This window comes from Acanthochromis polyacanthus, chromosome 10 (assembly GCF_021347895.1).
Source record: "Acanthochromis polyacanthus isolate Apoly-LR-REF ecotype Palm Island chromosome 10, KAUST_Apoly_ChrSc, whole genome shotgun sequence".
Classification (NCBI taxonomy): domain Eukaryota; kingdom Metazoa; phylum Chordata; class Actinopteri; family Pomacentridae; genus Acanthochromis; species Acanthochromis polyacanthus.
Genome location: NC_067122.1, coordinates 38,995,678 through 39,018,595, shown reverse-complemented (window position 1 = coordinate 39,018,595; position 22,918 = coordinate 38,995,678). Strand labels below are relative to the sequence as shown.

At 40.0% G+C, this 22,918-nt stretch overlaps 5 non-coding genes across 5 annotated transcripts; all 5 read right to left on the bottom strand.

Annotated features, from left to right (window-relative positions):
* Window positions 1–1,742: 1,742 nt before the first annotated feature.
* Window positions 1,743–1,814, bottom strand: trnam-cau (transfer RNA methionine (anticodon CAU)). The gene has a single exon. It is a non-coding gene; the product is annotated as a tRNA-Met (tRNA).
* Window positions 1,815–2,100: 286 nt separating this feature from the next.
* Window positions 2,101–2,182, bottom strand: trnal-uag (transfer RNA leucine (anticodon UAG)). Its single transcript has one exon. It is a non-coding gene; the product is annotated as a tRNA-Leu (tRNA).
* Window positions 2,183–2,797: 615 nt separating this feature from the next.
* On the bottom strand, window positions 2,798–2,879 carry trnal-uag (transfer RNA leucine (anticodon UAG)). The gene has a single exon. It is a non-coding gene; the product is annotated as a tRNA-Leu (tRNA).
* Window positions 2,880–3,697: 818 nt separating this feature from the next.
* On the bottom strand, window positions 3,698–3,769 carry trnam-cau (transfer RNA methionine (anticodon CAU)). Its single transcript has one exon. It is a non-coding gene; the product is annotated as a tRNA-Met (tRNA).
* A 2,388-nt stretch (window positions 3,770–6,157) lies between these two features.
* trnal-uag (transfer RNA leucine (anticodon UAG)) lies at window positions 6,158–6,239 on the bottom strand. Its single transcript has one exon. It is a non-coding gene; the product is annotated as a tRNA-Leu (tRNA).
* Between the last annotated feature and the right edge of the window lie 16,679 nt (window positions 6,240–22,918).

Here is a 22,918-nt window from a genome sequence, read left to right as displayed (position 1 = left end):
CCGATTTTTTTGCCCCTATGCGACCTGTATCTGATCTTTTCATGACAGTCTTCACAACACAGATTAGATTTTTTCAAATGCGACCCAGGCCACTTGGATATGTGGTCCTAACCCAGATAGCAAACTATGGGTGAATCAATGTTGAATCTATGTTGAGACCTAACGTAGAAATTATACAGAAAGCGCAAGGTTGATAAAATGTTGAGTCAACGTTTGCTTTTCAACCATAAATCACACTTTACCCAGATAGCAAAAGATGTTAAATCAATGTTGAATTAGGGTTAAGAAGGTTGAATTGTGGTTACGGTTGAAGATTGATGGATGGATCAACATTGATTCAACAACATTTTGTCAACATTGAAGTTTGTGTTTAAAAGATGCCATTGAATCTACATTGTATTTTGGTTTAATTAAAATGTTTGACAGGTCAATGTTTAATTAATGTTGAATCTATGTTTGCAAACATGTAATCTATGTAAGCAAACGTTGACTCAACATTTTATCAACCTTGCACTTTCTGTATAATTTCTAGGTTAGGTCTCAACATAGATTCAACATTGATTCACCCATAGTTTGCTATCTGGGAATTCCGATACGTATCGGATCTTTTGCCATGTGACTTTAGTCTGAATGGCCAGGTCACATTTATCCGACCTATACGTCATTGGTACACAACAAACGTCACTACTCTGCGTTCAAGCAAAACACGTCTTTGGGCTGCCGAAGACGTGTGTCTTGCCGTGAGAGTGTTAAAAAGAGGCGCTCACATATCTACATAAAGGTCGCCCTTGTCATTCGAAAATTCTGAATGAAGTCCGCATCTGTGAAGCCTCTCAAATCACTATCCCACCACTCTGGGCTGCGACTCCGCACCCAGACAGTTCTCTGGACAGACGTTGATGCCACTGCCCCACAAAACACGAGGGCCAAAATCCTGGCTCTCTTCCTTCTTGACCTCCTTAAAATGATTAAGTTATAAATATGCTGGCTCCGGCTGGACAACAACTTTGAAATGGCCAGACATGCTCTACTGTTAGCGTCCATGTTTACTTCCGTAAACACTGAACAAGCTCTCTGCGTGTCATTGTTGTGTCCTCTTCTACTCCAGCGCCTTCGACCACTCAGCCACACTGCCTCACCTGCAAAGAGCTGACTTGCTTCAATTAGAGGTATTGGAAGGGAAGAAAAGAAGAACGCAAGAAAGAGGTTGGTGAGCATCCGTGGAAGGATCAGCAAGGAACACTGATGGCGTTCAGGTTTATCGAGTGCCAAGAACACCCACAGGTGTTTCATCTTTCAAACTTTAATGATGATCTTTTGTACTTGGAACACTGTGAAGTTTCCAAAACCCAACTCAGTTGTGTCTGCTCAGTTTTAAGGATGAAACATTCTCAGTGACTTACATTGAAAGGGTAGTGGTGGGATTTGAACCCACACCTCCATAGAGAGTGGAGCCTAAATCCAGCACCTTCGACCACTCGTCCACACTACCTCACCTGCAAAGAGCTGACTTGCTTCAATTAGAGGTATAGGAAGGGAGGAAAAGGGGTTGGTGAGTATCCATGGAAGGATCACTGATGGCATTCAGGTTTATCGAGTGCCAAGGAACACCAGCACATCTTTCATCTGCTTTACTGATCAGTATTTCTAAGAAGCACTGAGCATTCTTAAACCACATTGGCAACAACAACATTCCTCTAAAACCTTATAGAGTAGGACTTTCAGTTTTGTCTGCCATAGATTAGCAGAGGATGGTTTCGATCCATCGACCTCTGGGTTATGGGCCCAGCACGCTTCCGCTGCGCCACTCTGCTCTTACAGCAACAGCATCTGAGTTTGTGTGACTGATACTATCAAAACCAATCATGGTTTCATTACGGTTAATGCAAATGCAAACTATTTTGAACACAAAACAGAAGAGCAGATTGGCTAAACAGCTGTGAAGAGAAAGAAGCAGATCTGAAAGCCTACTTTGTCAAAGAACTTTCAAACTTCAATGATGATCTTTTGTACTTGGAACACTGTGAAGTTTCCAAAACCCAACTCAGTTGTGTCTGCTCAGCTTTAAGGATGAAATATTCTCAGTGCCTTACATTGAAAGGGTAGTGGTGGGATTTGAACCCACACCTCCATAGAGACTGGAGCCTAAATCCAGCGCCTTCGACCACTCGGCCACACTACCTCAACTGCAAAGAGCTGACTTGCTTCAATTAGAGGTATTGGAAGGGAGGAACGGAAGAACGCAAGAATAAGGTTGGGGAGTATCCATGGAAGGATCACTGACGGCATTCAGGTTTGTCGAGTGCCAAGAACACCAACACATCTTTCATCTGCTTGACTGATCAGTTTTTCTAAGGAGCACTGAGCATTCTTAAACCACATTGGCACCAACAATATTCCTCCGAAAACTTATGGAGTAGGACTTTCTGGTTTGTCTGCCATAGATTAGCAGAGGATGGTTTCGATCCATCGACCTCTGGCTTATGGGCACAGCACGCTTCTGCTGCGCCACTCTGCTCTTACAGCAACAGTGTCTGAGTTTGTGTGTCTGATACTATCAAAACCAATCATGGTTTCATTATGGTCAATGCAAATGCAAACTATTTTGAACACAAAACAGAAGAGCGGATTGGCTAAACAGCTGTGAAGAAAAAGAAGCAGATCTGAAAGCCTACTTTGTCAAAGAACTTCCAAACTTGAATGATGATGTATTGTACTTGGAACACTGTGGAGTTCCCGAAACAGTTGTGTCTGCTCAGCTTTAAGGATGAAATATTCTCAGTGCCTCATATTGAAATAGCAGTGGTGGGATTTGAACCCAGACCTCCATAGAGACTGGAGCCTAAATCCAGCACCTTCGACCACTCGGCCACACTACCTCAGCTCAACCCGGTCTCACGGGGATTCGTGAAACTGTCACGTAAGTTTTGGTTTCGGTTTCGTGCGCACCAACACGATTTCGTCATGTTTTTCGTGCCGCTCACCACGACATGTTTTTCGCTGTGGTAATCACATCTGAAAGTGGTTTATACCGGCGGATTCATGACGATCTAAGCTGTCCATCGGCGTATACTGCTTGTGTGATTGCGTTTGCGGCCGCCGGCCGCCGGACATTCTTGAAATTCCTATGCAAATTGGTAAGTGTACCACCGGCTTATGGTTAGGTTATGGTTAGGTTATGGTTAGGGTTATGTTTAGGGACAATGTCATGCAAAATATAGCGTTGGATTCGCCACGGTTTTACATTAAAAATATAATATACACATTCTTTTGAAATACGTTCTGAGTGGCACGAAAAGTCCGCCGTTTAAAATACATTGGTGCGCATTTCGTGGTGAGCGGCACGAAAAACATGACGAAATCGTGTTGGTGCACACGAAACCGAAACTAAAACTTACGTGACAGTTTCACGAATCCCCGTGAGATCGGGCTCCTCAGCTGCAAAGAGCTGACTTGCTTCAATTAGAGGTATTGGTAGGGAGGAAAAGAACGCAAAAAAAGGTTGGTGAGTATCCATTGAAGGATCAGCAAGGAAAACTGATGTCGTTTGGGTTTATCATGTGCCAAAGAATATCTTTTGTCTGCTTTACTGATCAGTATTTCCAAGAAGCACTGAGCATTCTTAAACCACATTGGTAACAACAACATTCCTCTGAAACCTTATAGAGTACAACTTTAAGTTCTGTCTGCCATAGATTAGCAGAGGATGGTTTCGATCCATCGACCTCTGGGTTATGGGCCCAGCACGCTACCACTGCGCCACTCTGCTCTTACAGCAACAACATCTGAGTTTGTGTGACTGATACACAAACTGTATCAGCTTGTGACTGATACACAAGCTGTGTTGGTTGGCCTGTATCCAACCTACCATTTTTAAGTAAAATTTTAGAAAAACTTGTTCTTAATCAAATGAACGAATTTTTAAACTCGAAACATATTTTAGAGACTCATCAGTCTGGTTTTAGGATGAACCACAGTACAGAGACAGCACTTTTAAAGATTTTAAACGACATCAGGTGTCATTTAGATAACCATAAACTCACACTTTTGGTTCTGCTAGATCTAACCGCCGCCTTTGATACAGCAGACCATCACATTTTATTAAATAGACTAAGGAACCTGGTTGGCCTCTGTGGTACTGTTTTTAACTGGTTCACGTCCTACCTCACTGACCGAAGTTTCTTTGTAAGTATGGATACATGTTCCTCAGGAACCCATAAGATAAAGTGTGGGGTTCCCCACGGGTCAATTTTGGGTCCAACTCTTTTTAATCTTTACATGCTGCCCCTTGGGGACGTCATCAGGAGGCACGGTGTCAGCTTCCACAGTTATGCTGATGATACGCAACTGTACATCGCCATGTCTCCTGATGACACAGGGCCAATTGATGCCCTTTTTCACTGTATTTCAGACATCAACTCATGGATGGCAGCAAACTTCCTGCAGCTCAACCAGGACAAAACAGAGGTTTTAGTTATTGGTCCTGAAGGCCAGAGAGAGAAAATTTTACCAAAGTTACAGGATTTTAAACCCTCAAAATCAGTAAAAAATCTGGGCGTGATTTTTGACTCTGAGCTCACTTTTATTCCACACATCAAAAACATAACAAAGATAGGTTTTTACCATCTCAAGAATATAGCTAGAGTCCGCCCGTTCCTCTCTCAGGCCAGTACGGAGGTGCTGATGCATGCTTTTATTTCCTGTCGTTTAGATTACTGTAATGCCCTGCTCTCTGGTCTTCCTAAAAAGAGCATGCATAACTTACAATTATTGCAAAATTCAGCCGCACGAGTGCTGTTGAGGACCAGAGGGCGGGACCATATTACACCTATTTTAAAATCGCTGCATTGGCTCCCCGTGCGCTTCAGGATCGATTTTAAGGTTCTTTTATTAGTTTATAAGTGTCTTAACGGTCTTGGGCCTTCTTATTTGTCTGCACTACTTTTATTTTATCAACCCTCGCGGACCCTGAGGTCCTCTGGTGCTGGATTTTTAATGATACCACAAGTTAGAACTAGAACACACGGGGAGGCGGCATTCAGTTATTATGGCCCCCGATTGTGGAACACCCTCCCAGAGAACCTCAGGGCCGCAGAGAATGTTGATGTTTTTAAAAAGACGCTCAAGACCCATCTTTTTAATCAGGCTTTTTACTGACTCATTTTAATTCTTTATAATTTCTTAAGCTGACTTTTATTCTTACATTTTTTATTCTTACATTTTTTATTACTATTTTATGTATACATTTTACTTTATACATTCTTTTCTCTTATTTCAGTCTTAGCTTCCATACCTTTTATTTATTGATTGATTGATTGATTTTTTATTATTTTTTACTTTTTATTTATTTATTTGTTTTAATGTTTTAGTTCCTTGATTTTCCAGTGTTTCCTCCTGGGGGCCTACCACACCTGGAGTTGATTCTGGTCCACTGATGGGGGTGCCGGCCTGTGGATGGCCCTGGCCCGGGTGGGTGGAGAGCTTTACACCTTCGTGTGGAGCCTCTTGTCTGCCTGGGCTGGGGTGGTCCTTGTGTCGGCGCCCCTGCAGTCATGGTCCAGGACTCCATTCGGTGTGTGTGGCCCCCAAAGGTAGGTTCTTCCTCACTTCGGATTTCGGTGCCCAGCCATATCTCCTTTATATCTCCTTACTGACAAATGGTGTATGTGGGTGTGTGTATGTTAGTATGTTTGTGTGTGTGGGTATGTATGTCTGTTCGTATGTCTACGTATGTGTGTGAATGTATATGTGATTGTGTATCTGTGTGTATATTTGTGGGGGGTGGAAGGTTTCGGGTTTTTCACAGTGTTTTGTAATGTGTTGTTTTTGTTTTTATCGTCTGTGAGGCACTTTGTGTTACTCTACTGTATGAACAGTGCCATATAAATAAAGTTGATTTGATTTGATTTGATACTATCAAAACCAATCATGGTTTCATTATGGTCAATGCAAATGCAAACTATTTTGAACACAAAACAGAAGAGCAGATTGGCTAAACAGCTGTGAAGAAGCAGATCTGAAAGCCTACTTTGTCAAAGAACTTTCAAACTTTAATGATGATCTTTTGTACTTGGAACACTGTGAAGTTTCCAAAACCCAACTCAGTTGTGTCTGCTCAGCTTTAAGGATGAAATGGTCTCAGTGCCTTATATGGAAATGGCAGTGGTGGGATTTGAACCCACGCCTCCATAGAGACTGGAGCCTAAATCCAGCGCCTTCGACCACTCGGCCACACTACCTCACCTGCAAAGAGCTGACTTGCTTCAATTAGAGGTATAGGAAGGGAGGAAAAGAAGAAGGCAAGAATAATGTTGGGGAGTATCCATGGAAGGATCAGCAAGGAACACTGATGGCATTCAGGTTTGTCGAGTGCCAAGAACAACAGCACATCTTTCATCTGCTTTACTGATAAGTATTTCAAAGAAACACTGAGCATTCTTAAACCACATTGGCACCAACAATATTCCTCTGAAACCTTATAGAGTAGGACTTTCTGGTTTGTCTGCCATAGATTAGCAGAGGATGGTTTCAATCCATCGACCTCTGGGTTATGGGCCCAGCACGCTTCCGCTGTGCCACTCTGCTCTTACAACAACAGTGTCTGAGTTTGTGTGTCTAATACTATCAAAACCAATCATGGTTTCATTATGGTCAATGCAAATGCAAACTATTTTGAACACAAAACAGAAGAGCAGATTGGCTAAACAGCTGTGAAGAAGAAGAAGCAGATCTAAAGCCTACTTTGTCAAGGAAGTTTAATGATGATCTTTGGTACTTGGAACACTGTGAAGTTCCCAAAACCAAGTATCCATGGAGGGATCAGCAAGGATCACTGATGGCATTCAGGTTTATCAAGTGCCAATGAACATCAGCACATGTCTCACAGTTTTGTCTGCTTTACTAATCAGTATTTCTAATCTCATCCACCACAAGTACCTGCCATATTTCCCTGAAATCCTGTCAATTAGGACTTTGTTTTTGTTAGCAACAGCTTAGCAGAGTATGGTTTCAATCCATCGACCTGTGGGTTGTGGGCCCAGCACGCTTCTGCTGCGCCACTCTGCTTGTGTCTTTTCCATGTTGTCACAAGGACCAGAATGTGGAGCTACGAAAGAAAAGCAGTTGTGAAAGGATTTGACTTACTTCTTCACCATTGTAATGAAGTGGAAGTTTATAGATGAACAGTTAGCTTGTAGTAACAATTTGGAGGCTTATTTGATTAAAACGTTGGTGGCAGTTTTTGGATTCAAACCGCTGTATAACTTCCTTGATTACAACTATGCTATGGACTCTTTACAACTACAGCACAGTATCACTGCAGCTTTAAGTTAATGTCAATGCTTTTGACAGGTATTTTAGATTTCCAAAAACGGTAGCTTAAATTACATTTGTCTTTAATAACTACACTGGGGGAGGCAATAGCTTATTCCACATGTTTTCCAGGGTCTAGATTATAGAACTGAATTTAAGTCTTTAATCAATGACAAAAAATATATATATTACTGTGGAATTAAAAGATTATTTAAGGAGATCTTGATTTGGATTATGGACAATGATTAGAAATATCTACAAAAGCCTGTGGTTACAGACTTGACAGCATGTCATTTTCTTGTTATGTGCTATGTAGTTCTGGTACTAACCAATATTTACAGTTAGCAGAGGATAGTTTCGATTCATCAACCTCTGGGTTATGGGCCCAGCATGCTTCTGCTGCACCACTCTGCTCATACACAGCAGGATTCAAAAGTTTAGGGTCACCCAGGCAATTTCATGTTTTCCATAAACACTCATTTTTATTCATGTACTAACATAGCTGCACAAGGGATTTCTAATCATCAGTTAGCCTTTCAACACCATTAGCTAACACAATGTAGCATTAGAACACAGGAGTAATGGTTGCTGGAAATGTTCCTCTGTACCCCTATGGAGATATTACATTAAAAATCAGCCGTTTCCAGCTAGAACCGTCATTTACCACATTAACAATGTCTACACTGGATTTATTATTCATTTAATGCTATCTTCATTGAAAAAAAATGCTTATCTTTGTAAAATAAGGATATTTCTAAGTGACCCCAAACTTTTGAATGGTCGTGTATGTTAACATGTGTCTTACACATGTAGAGTTCAAAAACTAGTCCAAATAAAATTAAAAAATTGAGTAGTTTTAATTTTATTTGGACTGGTTTTTGAACTCGACACTCTACTCAGCAGGTAGACACGAGAAGAACAGAGACGATTACACATGCATGGTTAGCTTGTCATGAATCTTAAAATCCTGTTCACAAATGATGAATTTTGAATTCCTGTTTATAGTTTTTATGATTACATCCACCCTATAGACTCATTACAATGAACCAAAGAGACCACCTTGAGGACTGAAAACCTGACACACCTTTTTTTTCTTATCAGAACATTTTGACCTCAATTTTTCAGAAATAGCTGATGTGAATTTGCTCCTTTTGAGTTACTTAACCCCTGAACACCCAGTTTTTACTTAAAATGGCTATTGGCTTGGAAGCATTTTTTTGGTTTGACTCATATAGTGGAAAAAATGGTGGGACATACAGTGATTTAGCAAACGTGTGCCTCTATAGATGAGAGAAATGATAAGAATAACCCATTGCATTCTGCATGTTTATTGCAAGTAAGACACTGTGATTGCTGTGATATCTTAGGATGGTTCATTTGAACTGTGAGAGTTTCAGTGGATGTGTGTCAGATTTGATTAATGGCCTTGATGTGTTGGTATGAGGGTTAAGGGGCTAACAGGAAATATTCTGATCCTGATTAGAATTCATCAGCTTGTTCGTGAAGCAGCACTACAGTAATAGAGTGCATCTGGCCTCAGCCCTTCCCATGAAGGAAATAGTGACATGTTGCTGTATCAATGTTAGAAGTATCAATGAAGAAAAATGCTTAGAAATCTAATTGTGGATGGCTACATATCTGATATCATTAATACCAGCACTATTTGGGCTCAAGTCATTGTAAATGCAAACTAGTTGGAAGCTAACATCTTTCATAGGCTGTATATTAACCCTTTAAGCTGCAGTCAATTCCAGCCATTTTCAGTACAAAAAATCGCTAATATTCTATTTTTAAATTAAAAAAATGACGAAAAATACAGGGAATATTGGACGTGCATCACGAGGTGCATTTCCTTGAAAACGACCCAGATAGCAAACTATGGGTGAATCAATGTTGAATCTATGTTGAGACCTAACGTAGAAATTATACAGAAAGCGCAAGGTTGATAAAATGTTGAGTCAACGTTTGCTTACATAGATTACATGTTTGCAAACATAGATTTAACATTAATTAAACAATGACCTGTCATTTTAATTAAACCAAAATACAATGTAGATTCAATGGCTTCTTTTAAACACAAACTTCAATGTTGACAAAATGTTGTTGAATCAACGTTGATCCAACCATCAATCTTCAACCGTAACCACAATTCAACCTTCTTAACCCTAATTCAACATTGATTTAACATCTTTTGCTATCTGGGTAAAGGGTGATTTATGGTTGAAAAGCAAACGTTGACTCAACATTTTATCAACCTTGCGCTTTCTGTATAATTTCTACGTTAGGTCTCAACATAGATTCAACATTGATTCACCCATAGTTTGCTATCTGGGGACTGATTCGTGGATTTTATACCGACTTCAGGACATGTTTTGGACAAAATAGTTTACTGGCTCGTGTCGTCTAGATGTAAAAGGTTGGATTATGGCCGTTTTTTGTGGAATCTTTTCATCTGTGTGTAATAACGAACCTGGAAATGTGAGTCGCGCTGTGTGCGTTGAAGCCGTATAGAGAACGGATGGATGGATATTCGTTTTTGTCGAACAAATGTTTTTCTCACCCGCTGTGGTAATCACATCTGAAAGTGGTTTATACTGGCGGATTCATGAGAATCTAAACTTTCCATCGGCGTATAGTGTTTGTATAATCGCGTTTGCAGCCGTCGGACATTCTTGAAATTCCTATGCAAATTAGGTGTATCGCCGGCGGTACATTGAAGTTTAAGGGGCTAATTATTTTTCTACATGAATTGCTAATATTTTGACCCGTTAAGAATTGTTAGTTTTTTATGACTGCATAAACACTAAAAACAAAAGAATCACATAATTATCAATACCTTACACTCAAGGGGCAAAACACGGGACCAGATTTTCACCACTATAAACACAAAGTCAGCCTCACACTTTTTGTAGAACAATACACAGTCATTTTCAAAACACACTTGTATACAGTAGACACAGACGTATATCGTGATGGCACTTCCACAGCACTGATGGACAAATCAACACACCCATGAGCCATTTGGTTAAACACCCACATCAGGTGTGCAAACACGATTGCTTTATCGTAGACACACCAATCAGGTTTGAGCACTATAAAAATGCAACAGGTGAGTTCACCTGCTTTCCACCAAAATGGAAGCAGCCAGAGGAAGACGAGTGAGGATGAGAGGAGGAATCCGTGGAGGACGAGCAGGAGGCAGAGGCAGAGGTCGAGGAAGACCTGAAGCAGGAGGAGAACACCCTCAAAGAAGAAGAGGACCAAAGTTGTCTAATGAGATTCGAGCAACACTAGTTGATCACGTCGTGAATCATGGATTGACGCTGAGGGAAGCTGGACTAAGAGTTCAGCCAAATCTTAGCAGATTTACAGTGGCATCTGTCATAAGGACATTGACAAGAAAACAGGTTAAAAAAAACTTGTCAACAGTTACAGTAATCAGCTGCTTGCTGTATTGTATCCCGGACGAGCCCCCACTTGTTACGATCCAACCTCTCGGGGTTGGCTGGATGCAACAAAATAACCAGATGTTATTAAGGGATTTATTGCTTAATAGTAAAAGGGAACGGAAAAGTGACAATAAAACACAAGACGAGTGGGTGTTGCCAAAACAAAGAACGGAATAAAACATAACAAAGGCTAACAGAGTTTGCAACTAAGTTAAACACAAAGAAAACAACTAAACTCCCTAGCCAAACCGAACTACAGAAGCAACACCCACCACCAGGAACAAAAAATACAAAAGGTGTACAAAACAAACTAAACAAAACTGGTGCCTCTAAACAGATGTACATACTGAGCGCGGTACACAAAAGCTCAGTATATGGAGTGGCTTCTACACTACTGGATTGGCAGACTACAAAAGTGGAGCCTCAGTCTCCACTGACACATAGGGCTCCACACAAAACTAAAGCCAACAACAGAAAGGTCGGAGTTGTCTGGGCACAACCACAAGTGCTTCCAGACCGAAAGACCACACAGAACAGTGATACAAAGCCACGAAACACAAAGAGAGCGCCAGGGTGGACTGGTCAAAGCACCAGTGGGTCAAAGCATGGTGGGACTTTGTAGTCAACAGGTGTGGTGCCTGGCTGCCTCCGATTGGTCCGGGGAGGAGGAGCTGGAGGGTGGCCCAATCCGGATAGTCGAAGGGCAGGGAGAACCAGACTGGAGTGCAGGTCGTCATCAGCTCTGTCGTCAGCTGAAACGGCTGGCAGCTGGGGTTCCAGAGGCTCTGCAAAAAGCCCCAGCTGAACCCACACACAAATTACTCCCAAACAAAGGCCCACTAAAACACCACCTCAAAATAAGACGGCACACCAATACTGGTGGCCGTAACACCCCTCCCCTTAAAATACAAACCCCCAGGTTTGTACACACACAAAAGCCATCACCAACCTCAAATTTATTATTCACCACCAAACACCAAAATCAAATAACCTACTAAGCAATGAAATCACCTTACCTGTAAAGCTGCGGGACCACTAGTGAATCCTGGACCCCTAGTAATCCGGACCCCGAGTTATCCCGGACGAGCCCCCACTTGTTACGATCCAACCTCTAGGGGTTGGCTGGATGCAACAAAACAACCAGATGGTATTGGTTTAGGTTAAGGGATTTATTGCTTAGTAGTAAAAGGAACTTAAAAGTGACAATAAAACACAAGACTGGTGAGTGTTGCCAAAACAAAGAACAGAATAAAACATAACGAAGGCTAACAGAGTTTGAAACTGAGCTAAACACAAAGAAAACAACTAAACTCCCTAGCCAAACTGAACAACAGAAGCAACACCCGCCACCAGAAACAAAAACTAATACAAAATGGTGTACAAAACAAACTAAACAAAACTGGTGCCTCTGGATAAGTTTACATACTGAGCACAGTTCACAAAAGCTCAAAATACGAAAGTGGCTTCTACACATAGTTGGCAAACTACGAATTGGAGCCTCAATCTCCACTGAGATGTAGGGCTCCACACCAAAACTAAAGCCAACAACAGAAAGGTCAAAGTTGTCTGTAGCACCCACCACAAGTGCTTCCAGACCGAAAGACCACACAGAACCACAATACAGAGCCACAGTGCAAAGAGGCACCAGGGTGGACTGGTCAAAATACCAGCTACCAAGACCGATGGCATGGTGGGACTTTATAGTCAACAGGTGTGGTGCCTGGCTGCCTCCGATTGGTCCGGGGAGGAGGAGCTGGAGGGTGGCCCAATCCGGATAGTCGAAGGGCAGGGAGAACCAGACTGGAGTGCAGGTCGTCATCAGCTCTGTCATCAGCTGAAACGGCTGGCAGCTGGGGTTCCAAAGGCTCTGCAAAAAGCCCCAGCTGAACCCACACACAAATTACTCCCAAATAAAGACCCACTAAAACACCACCTCAAAATAAGACGGCACACCAATACTGGTGGCCATAGCAACCATATCGGCACTTTTGATACCTCTTCCTGTGTCATTTTACAATAGCTTACATGTATTTTTTTTCTACATAGGATTGAGGGCCGAGAACGACAAGGAGGAAGGGGACCTATATTCACACCAGAGCAAGAGACAGAAATCATAAACATGGTTTTGGCCAATAATGCCATTAGGCTCAGAGAACTTCAAGCCAAAATTATTAGTGACAACACCATTTTCAATAATGTCCATCAGGTCTCTCTGACAACAATAGCACGCATCCTGAAAAAACATCAAGTTCACATGAAACAACTGTATCGAGTACCTTTTGAGAGGAATTCAGAGAGGATCAAACAGCTGCAGCATGAGTATGTGGAGGTATGTATTGTTCACTTTAACATTGTGATGTTACATACTGCACACCTAAAAATTTTTACATGTAAATTTACTGCATACTAGACCTATGCTGAACTACACAATCTTGTCTTTCACTGTATTTCAGAGAGTTTTACAGATGGATGCTGAGGAAATTCCACACAAATTTATTTACATCGATGAGGCGGGGTTCAACCTCAGTAAAGTCAGAAGGAGAGGCAGAAACATCATTGGCCACAGGGCTATAATTAATGTCCCAGGGCAACGTGGGGGTAACATCACCCTTTGCGCAGCCATTTCCCTGAATGGGGTCCTCCACCGTCATGCCAATATGGGCCCTTACAACACAGATCAAATGATCAGATTTTTGGACAGATTGCACAACCTCCTCCCAGTAAATAACCAAATGCACCAGATCCACTACATTGTCATCTGGGACAATGTGTCATTCCACCACTCTGCTCTGGTCCAGAACTGGTTTCAGCACCATCCACTGGTTACAGACCTATACCTTCCACCATACTCTCCATTTCTAAACCCCATCAAAGATTTTTTCTCGGCATGGCGGTGGAAAGTTTATGATCTCCAGCCCCAGACTCAGATGCCCCTCATTCAGGCCATGGAAGAGGCTTGTGACCAAATTGACGCTGCAGCTGTGCAAGGATGGATCCGTCATTCAAAACGGTTCTTCCCACGTTGTCTTGCCAAAGAAGATATTGCCTGTGATGTAGATAAAATTCTCTGGCCAGATCCAGCTAGGCGAAGAGATGTTTAGTATTTAATTTATTTTATTCAGATTTCTTTTTGCTTTCTTCATTTTCTTTACATATTTTTAACCTGTACTGGTAGTACAGTATTTTTATTTGTCTATTTTCTGGGTTTACAGTGTTGGGATATGTTTTCTTGTGATTGTCTATGTTGACTGAATGTGGTTATAAGAAGAAAATTAAATCATATTTTCAAAAGTCTGCAGCATTGATCTTGTGATGTGTTTGAATTTACTATCTTGTATATTTGCACTTTCTCTGTGTACTTCACTTACAGTAATCTATTCACTGAGAGGTCCAGAGGTAGAATTGCCAAAGGTAGAATTGAGATTGAGATACCAGAGGTAGAACTGCCAAAAGTGTTTTAAATTAACCACAGCAGTGTGTAACTGGTTCAAACAGAACTAAGCCTTATGAAATGTGTGTGTTTCATATGGTAACATAGTATGGTTTTTTATAAATGTGTATATAGTTTTTACAATAGTGTTTCATTTTGCACAGGATCTGAAGTGTTTTCCATATTGTGTGTGGTTGTGCTAATTGTGTGTAGTGTTTTGAAATTCTGAGCCCTGTTTTCAAAATTGTGTTTAAGCAATTGTAAAAAACTGTAATAACCAGACATCATTGATTTTAATTCCACACGGCCAAGAGCAAAATGATCATTATCTTTATACATTTCTTAAGCCTTTAAAACACAGGCAGATAAAGAAGCACATGGTGGAAAAAAACTATTAAAGTTTCTGCAAAATGTAAAAGATTAGATTTTTGAGTCATTTATCAAAGCCCTACAGCGGCTCTTTGTTTTGGTGGGTTGGCCTTTGGTGAAATAAATGCTTACAACTGTGCTTTATTGTATAGAATAATGCTTCCTGTTTTTGGAGGTCGGAGGTCAGATACAGAGCAGCACCCTGGAGCTGTTAGAGGCTAACATATTGTCAGTATGCCTTGTGCCTTTCATTATGTTATAGTATTAAGTTATACTCTCCCAGTCAATGCGACATCCCGCCTCATTAAAATCAGCTTTGTCGTGTGTGTTTGATGTGTATTTTGCACTCGCGGTTTGTGTGTGTGTGTGTGTGTGTGTGTGTGTGTGTGTGTAGTATCCCAGTCATGGTTTGGTGATGAATGGACAAGATGACATGCGCGTGCGTCCGTGTGTCAGTCATGCTTTCTCATGACAGCGCTGATTGACAGCACAGTGTAACTCAATGGACGGCTCACCAGCCTTAAGCACATTACCGAATTAGGATGAAGAGGTTTTAATAAGATTCCCACTAAGCCAATCTACTCAGTCTCAATATGACTTAAAGGGCCTGCCAGGACACCGTAAAATAAGACACTGAGAGCGATTGTAAGCTAGTCAGAAAGCCAGAATGCAGACATAAATGGAACAAAATAATAAATGCTAAAGAATTAGAGAAAAATGTATGGTTAATATATTCGGTGTTTCTTTCCAAATGAGAGATTTCAGTAAATTCCATAATATTTACTTTTGTGCTTTTTCTGCTCTAATATCATTTGTACCTCAGAGGCCATAGGTCAGTCCTGGAACAATACAGTTAAACCAAAATGTCTTGAAACAGGGTTTTAGTTATTGCAGTTTTGCTACAGCAAGCACCTTAACAGACAATCTAGTTGTTTGGAAGTTTTTACCATAACCTTGTTCTGATGTAAACAGTCCCCCACAATATATATTATTAAATATAATTATATTAAAATGAACCTCAGGATCGCAAGTTCAGCTGATGTGCGAGCTTGCAGTGCATCCCCTGTTAGTCTGTCTACTGTTTTCTTAAACTTTGGGTCTGACAAAAGTGAGAATGAAATGCAGCTATTTAATACATTAATATAATCCGTTGTCCATCACTTGCAGCTTTGAAAAGACAGCTCCACTGTGCCTGGACATGTGCTCATTGGAATGTGCACAAAAGAAACTTGCTTTTCAACAATGCTTTTCAGCAACAACGTCCAGGGGAACCAGCTAATATAGTGCATGATCCTGATGACTCTCCTCAGCTGATTTTTAATTTGAAAACAAAACAATGAGTGTCTAGTGTTTAACTCAAAGTTTAGTTACAACTCTGGAATAATACAATGGAAAACCAATGATTGCTTGTGAAAACTGATTAAATATTGATTTTAAACAATTAATTAGCTGCCCATCCTGGACAGTATGGATGCACATCTCTCAGTAAATAATGACTATCATGCATCCATGCAGATAAAACATATAAATGAATCCAGAGGAGCCAATTTTAATGGGCCTGATGTAACTGATAAAATGAATGATGCTGTTGCTTTCTATAATGTACAGGTGCAATGCCCAAGTTTGCTGGTAAAAAAAAAAAAAGAAAAAAGAAAGACTTTATGATCAGCCAGTACTAAGACAGACCCCAGTACAGCCAGCTTAAGGAAATACTAACAAAAATCCAGTTCCACCGTTAAAGCACGCCGGCCCACGGGCGGGCCGTTTTTTTTTTATCGGTATACGCTTTTTTTTAAATAGAAGGACACTGCAAACACGATTATACAAACACTATACACACATAGAAAGCTGAGATTCTCATGAATCCGCCGGTATAAACCACTTTCAGATGTGATTACCACAGCGGGTAATATAAACACATTTATCCAACAAACAACAAGTCATGTAAACGTGCACAGCTCACCTGTCGACGCAGTTTGGACGCTCATTTCTGGTCATAAAAGAAGATAATCCACAAAAACCGGCCAGAACCCAAGCTTAGCCATCCAGAGGAAACAATCCAGTGTAATACTTTGGCCAAAACATGTCTCGAAATAGGTAAAAAATCCAGAAAACGATCGGCTCCGTGCGCGTGCACGCGGCGCGTGGTGGCGCTGTGCGTTTCATATTCACTGCATCTTTCTATTATAACTTTATCATACACGGTCCTATTTTCTTTGTTCGCGATTCAAAATGGATACTGGAGGCTTCTCGACCGCTTCAAACCGGACTTCAACCAATCAGGTGACTCGTTTCCGCCTACTTCGGCGATTTAGCCAACCATGGCCGAGTCTGACAGATATCGATTACATCACTTGATTGACTTGTTTCTCAGCAAATCACGCCGGAGGAAACGTTAGATTGACAGGCCTGGTAGCCAATGAGCTTGCTGAATGGCTTGAATATAAATCCCGCCTCTGCCAGCGGCTTTATATGATATTTCATTCGTGAGCTCCGGGCTCCACCTGCTGTTTCTCTGTATTCCTCTCAATCTGTGTGTGTGATCGACACTGAAGCCTATCTGAAGTGATTTTTTGAGTTCTTTATGAGTTTTTGGAATGAAAATGAAGTGGAAAATTAAGTGAAAATGAATTTATACCATTCTGTAGAGAGTGTGCACAGTGTATAAAGAGTGTATCCAACATTGACAGGGGCGGAGCATATCAGTACAAATACATGTGTGAAACACTCATTTCTTGTAGTATTGCTCTGAAATTTTGACCTGAACTATGTAAGACCCCAGGCTTTTGCAATATTGTGTTTTCAAGCTCTTACAGTGCTGCCACACTGATTTTCAGGTGTTTTATTAGGGAAAAAATGTAGGCGAGAAAAAAAATTCATCCTAATTCAGTGTGTGCCAACATGAAATACTCTGTGCCAGTAGCACCTAGAGTAATTCTGACTGCACTGGGTGAAAATTCAGGTTGTCAGCTTTCAAATGAGACCCCAACCATGCATGTACTCCAAACAGTTCAAGAACAGCATTCAATTTACTTTCTGTAAATCTCAGTAGAAATTTCGGGCGGAAATTGACCAAACCTTAATATTAGCAGGCCTGCCATTCCTCTCATTGGCAAAATGATCAAAATGCATGTCCTCTGTTGACCTGCCATGCTCTCCCTCCATCTCCTATTAGTAGAGAGAGTGCAGAGGCAGAGGTTTTGCTTGGTTAAATATATTAGTCCAGTCTGCCTGCCTCATTGATCATTCATCATCAACAGTGCTGCCAACTCTCATGCTTTTGGTATGAGACATCAATCTAAAGTGCCCAAGCAAATCTCACACCAAATAAAACAAAAGCTCAAAACTCACAACAGTGTGGGCATCAGTTTTTTTCTCTACATTTTAGCACCAAAGTGGGTCTGCACACCTTTAGCTGAAGGAGGCTCACACACATACACACACAGAGACCTGTTCAAAATCATTAAATACCTTTCTTGTGTGTTGAGTTTTGCCTCATTTGCATTTCTTAACAACAACTTTACATCTATTACAAAACTACAAATTTACTGCAATGAAGACTAACCAGGTCAGACTATGGACACTAACCAACAAAAAATGTGTTGCAGATTTAGACAATAGAACAGAAGTCAGTTTAAGGAGGTATAGTGTGTCAGGTGTGATAGTGTGGCAATAGCAAATGCTTTACCTTTACAAGGTTCACAGATGAGCTAGGAGGGTCGCTTACTAGAAAGCTCTGGATCGGCTCTGAATGTCAGGGAAGATGCTCTATAAAACATAAATAACTGTTCTCACAGATATATATGATTAAACACATCAGAATGCTACTGATTAAATGCTTTCATATCTCATTTAATTCTAAAGGTAACGACACCAAGGAGTTTAGAACCAAGAGTAGGAGAGTAATTAGACAAAATACAGGGTGTCCATGAAGTCTCTTTCCACTTTTAAGAATTTATTACAAAGGCAGTTGATAAGATATCTTTACCAGATTTGTTTTATTGTAATCAGTGTTAAAGTTTGTAATCACATTGAAATTGTGTGTTTTCAGGTATCCTGTTGGTTAAAGAGGTACTTTTCAATGAAACCCGATGTTTTCCTCGAACGACATGATGGTGGATCTCTTCCATACTTAGTTATGTAGTTATGTGCTGAGTCTGCACATCAATTTTGTCTCAATAAACCATGATAGACATTGTGCCTTCCCTTGAGGAGTCGCCATTTTTTAGGGTTTCATTTAACAGTACCTCTTTCACCAACAGGACACCTGAAACACACAATTTCAATTTGATTACAAACCTTAATAAACACTGATTACAATGAAACAAATCTGGATAAGATACCTTATCAGCGGCCTTTGTAATAAATTGGTAAAATTGTAAAAAGACATTATGGACACCCTGTAGTATAACTGTACAACTAATGCAGGTCAACATGTGGAGAGTTTCCATTCCATTTTAAAGGGACCAATACATTCCACACAACCATGATAAACAAACACTATTATGATTTGTTAAAATGTACATTCTCTCAAAACTGTATGAATGTGACTGGTTCTGAAATGTATTCATGTCTACATAAATAAAACACTACTTATATGTAAGGGATAGGGATTACAGTAAAGCCTCTTATTTTTGTTGATCAAATTACCTCCCAGTTTGCACTATTGGTTGCTTTAGACAGAATGGCCCTACAGTTAGCTTAGCTTTATTTATTCAGAAAATCTCATTCAGATCAACATTTTTTTTTGCAGCTAGTTTACATTCTAAAATGTGCAGCTTATGAATTCCATGCATCTTAATGGCACAACCAGATTGGCAAAATTGCTTTTCTTTAAGCTGTTATAAGACCTTAGGATAACTTTACAAAACAAACTTTGCAGCTCTACTTATTTTTTCCACTTTGGCTTTTATGCAAAACATCTTATTTATTTCCTCAGCAAACAAAGGAAGAAGTTCAGGACCTCAGCTCAGAAACGTTCAGACATCCATCTGGGAGAATCCCTCCTTCTGGGATTCTGAAATCCCAGAGTGGGTTGCATTCAGCTCTGATTTCTCCAGTCACTCTGATCACAGTCTGCTTCTCTAACCCCTCAGTTTGCATGATTTATTTTGATAGCAGTTTCAGATGATAAACATCAGTTTGTAGAATTCCATTCCTTTTTACTTTTTTGATGTCATTTGAAGGAAATATTCTGATCCTGCTCCGTCAGTATGTGTTCTGTGAGTGTTTATAAGAGGAGTTGAGCAATGAGTCGCTCTGTGCTCATACAAGGGGTGACCAAAATGTCAAATAAAAAAATAGAATTTTTTTTTTTTTTTCCAGTTTTGTAAACTCATCAAACGCCATCTGTGATGAGCACTAAATTTCATAAACTGTGTCAAAACATCAACTTGTCAAATCTTTAGTAGCAGCAGAATGGCGCAGTGAAAGCGTGCTGGGCCCATAACCCAGAGGCTGATGGATTGAAACCATCCTCTGCTAGCTCTAAACTGCCTGGAACATATCAGAAAAGTTAAATTTTGTGGTAGTTCAGGCTTTGGGCTCGGCCCTTTACTCCATCTACTCTTGGGGTGACTGACTGTGGCCTCCCCTACGTAGTTTCCTGGGATGTCAGAAAAGAGAATTCCCCCTAGTGGGATCAATAGATTATATTAAAAACAATTTCATTTTAGCCAAAAGGATGACATCACAGGAAGCTACACTACTGTTCCAAAGTTTAGGATCACCCAGGCAATTTCATGTTTTTGATGAAAACTCACACTTTTATTCATGTGCTAACATAATTGTGCAAGGGTTTTCTAATCATCAGTTAGCCTTTCCAACACCATTAGCTAACACAATGTAGCATTAGAACACAGGAGTGATGGTTGCTGGAAATGTTCCTCTGTACCCCTATGGAAATATTTCATTAAAAATCATCCATTTCCAGCTAGAATAGTCATTTAACACATTAACAATTCCCCAATTGTATTTCTGATCAGCTTAATGTCATCTTCATTGAAAAAAACAGCTTTTCTTTGAAAAATAAAGATGTCTAAGTGACCTTAAATTTTTGAACTGTAGTGTAAATCTGGTTATTTGGTGGGTTGGGAGTGATGATTGTGTTTTTGTGAAATTACCGCACTGTGACAACTCACACAGCATCTACAGTTCAAGATGTTTCCAATGACTGTTCTCCCCGAGACACCGCAGGATGTTTTAGTAGAACAGTGTTGTTTCTTCTCCTGATGATTGCTGCAAAATCACCTCATCCCCAGTGATGATCCTCCACATGAAGACTGGATTATTCCATACTGTTGACTCACACAGACTCATTCCAGTTTGAGTTCCATAGAGAAATTGCAAATGCACATAATATTGGTCACATAAAGGTTTAAAACAGGTCTCACTGTCAGCAATGTGGTGTCACGTAACACCCTGACTGATGACAGTAACATTCATGTGCACTAAATATAGTCTCTGAACTGTTTGATCAACATTTTTATTTTGTTAGTCCAAGAAGAAAGTTTACAAAGATCCAAGATACATGATTTTTGGATGGACAACCTTGCTTTTGTTATGTTCTTTGAGAAATTTGTGCCATTAATCACACCCCAAATGTTACAATTTAAAGATCTTATGTTGTTTAAGTGTAAACAACAGATATGTTTAAATTCTGTGTTATTTACCAAAATTCATTTTGTGAATGCCTGACAAGCATGTCATGTTCCACGTATGACATCTGATGAGCAGGTCTGTGTATCATATTCACAAAAAAAAGTGATCCACCTTCAAAACATTGTTCTAGCAATGAAAAATCAAACAGGTACTGGAAAGCTATGTAGCCTTTAATTACATAAGACAACTTTAAACGTATGCTTAAATCAAATTGGTAAATCTACCTGGTCTTAAAAAATCAGTAGCAATCAGAAGCATTCATAGTTCAACACAGAGCTAGGAAAAGGTGGGGAGAGATGGAGGCAGGGACTACATAGATTTGTACATTTTAGATGAAGCAATGGTAGAGTTACATTGAGGTTATCTTGAGGCAGGAAGGGATTATTTGCAAGGGGAAAACATAAATACACTATCATTCAAAAGTTTGGGGTCACTTACAAATCTTACCGTATTTTTTAAAGAAAAGCTTTTTTTTTTTTCAAATAAGAAAACACTAAAATAATCAGAAATACAGTCTAGACATTGCTAACATGGTAAATGACTATTCTAGCTGGAAACGGCAGATTTTTAATTCGGAACATTTCCAGCAACAATCACTCCTGTGTTCTAATGCTACATTGTTAACTAATCATGTTCTTAATCACGTTTTTAGGGGTTTAATCAATGACCAGACAAGAATGTTTTCAGCAGTTTTTAGATATGTAGCAAGGATTATTGAACTTAGAAGACAAACCTCACTGCATCTAAAGTAGCTGGTGTACTGGTGTTAATATCACACCAGTAGAGAGATTGGAATATGGTTTTAAGCTTCCCTTCAAAGAAAAACAGCCTTCTCTAATGTCTTCCTCCAGATGTGCAGTGATACTGATGTAGTCTTTAATATTCAAGTGACTTAAATTGAGAAACCAGAAAAAGACATTGTCTCAGTGAGACACATGACAAATGCTGCTATCTTCACTTTAGAGTTATCAAGTTTATTTTTGATCTGTTCAGAATCAGACCATCTTGCTGCAGGGATGGATAATTACGCTGGTGTTTGAACAGGACTGATATGGTAATGTGATGATTTTAATTGTTTTGTGTTCTGACTGACGACGGCTGGTTACTGCTTTATTTCCCAAATGTCCTTGCATCTGTCTGTCTGCTGTTTGGCCCTGTGGCTCATAATTAGCTCCTCCTGATAACTTGTATTTTGTTCTTTCTTCTGATTTCCAATTTACCACTGTACACTCAAACCTAAAGGACGTGAGCAAGGATTTTTTTATAAAGGAGAATGTTTTGTTATGAAAACTCAAGGATTATGTCACCATAAGGTTGTCCTCGTTAAAAGATTCAAATATATCAAGGAAGCATTTAACCTTGACTCAACCACAGAAATTTGTACTCATATTTGAAAGTGCACCGACTGCTGAAGCACTTTAAATGTCCATCATTCTGTAAGCAACAATATTCCACCATATTTTTAATTCTAAAAACAATCAGGAAAATGAATTTGCTAATGTTCTTTCACATTAGAATGAATAGAGTGGAAGTTGCCAATAGTAGTGATAAATCCATAGACTTTTTACTTGACTCTACAGCTTTACTTAACCTCGATGTTGCATTGTTGCATCTTTCAGCTCATCATTTTGGTTTTACAATTCACAACTCTGGTCTCTGAAGTTTCTTTCTATCCATACAAGTAACCGTTTTCGAAAAG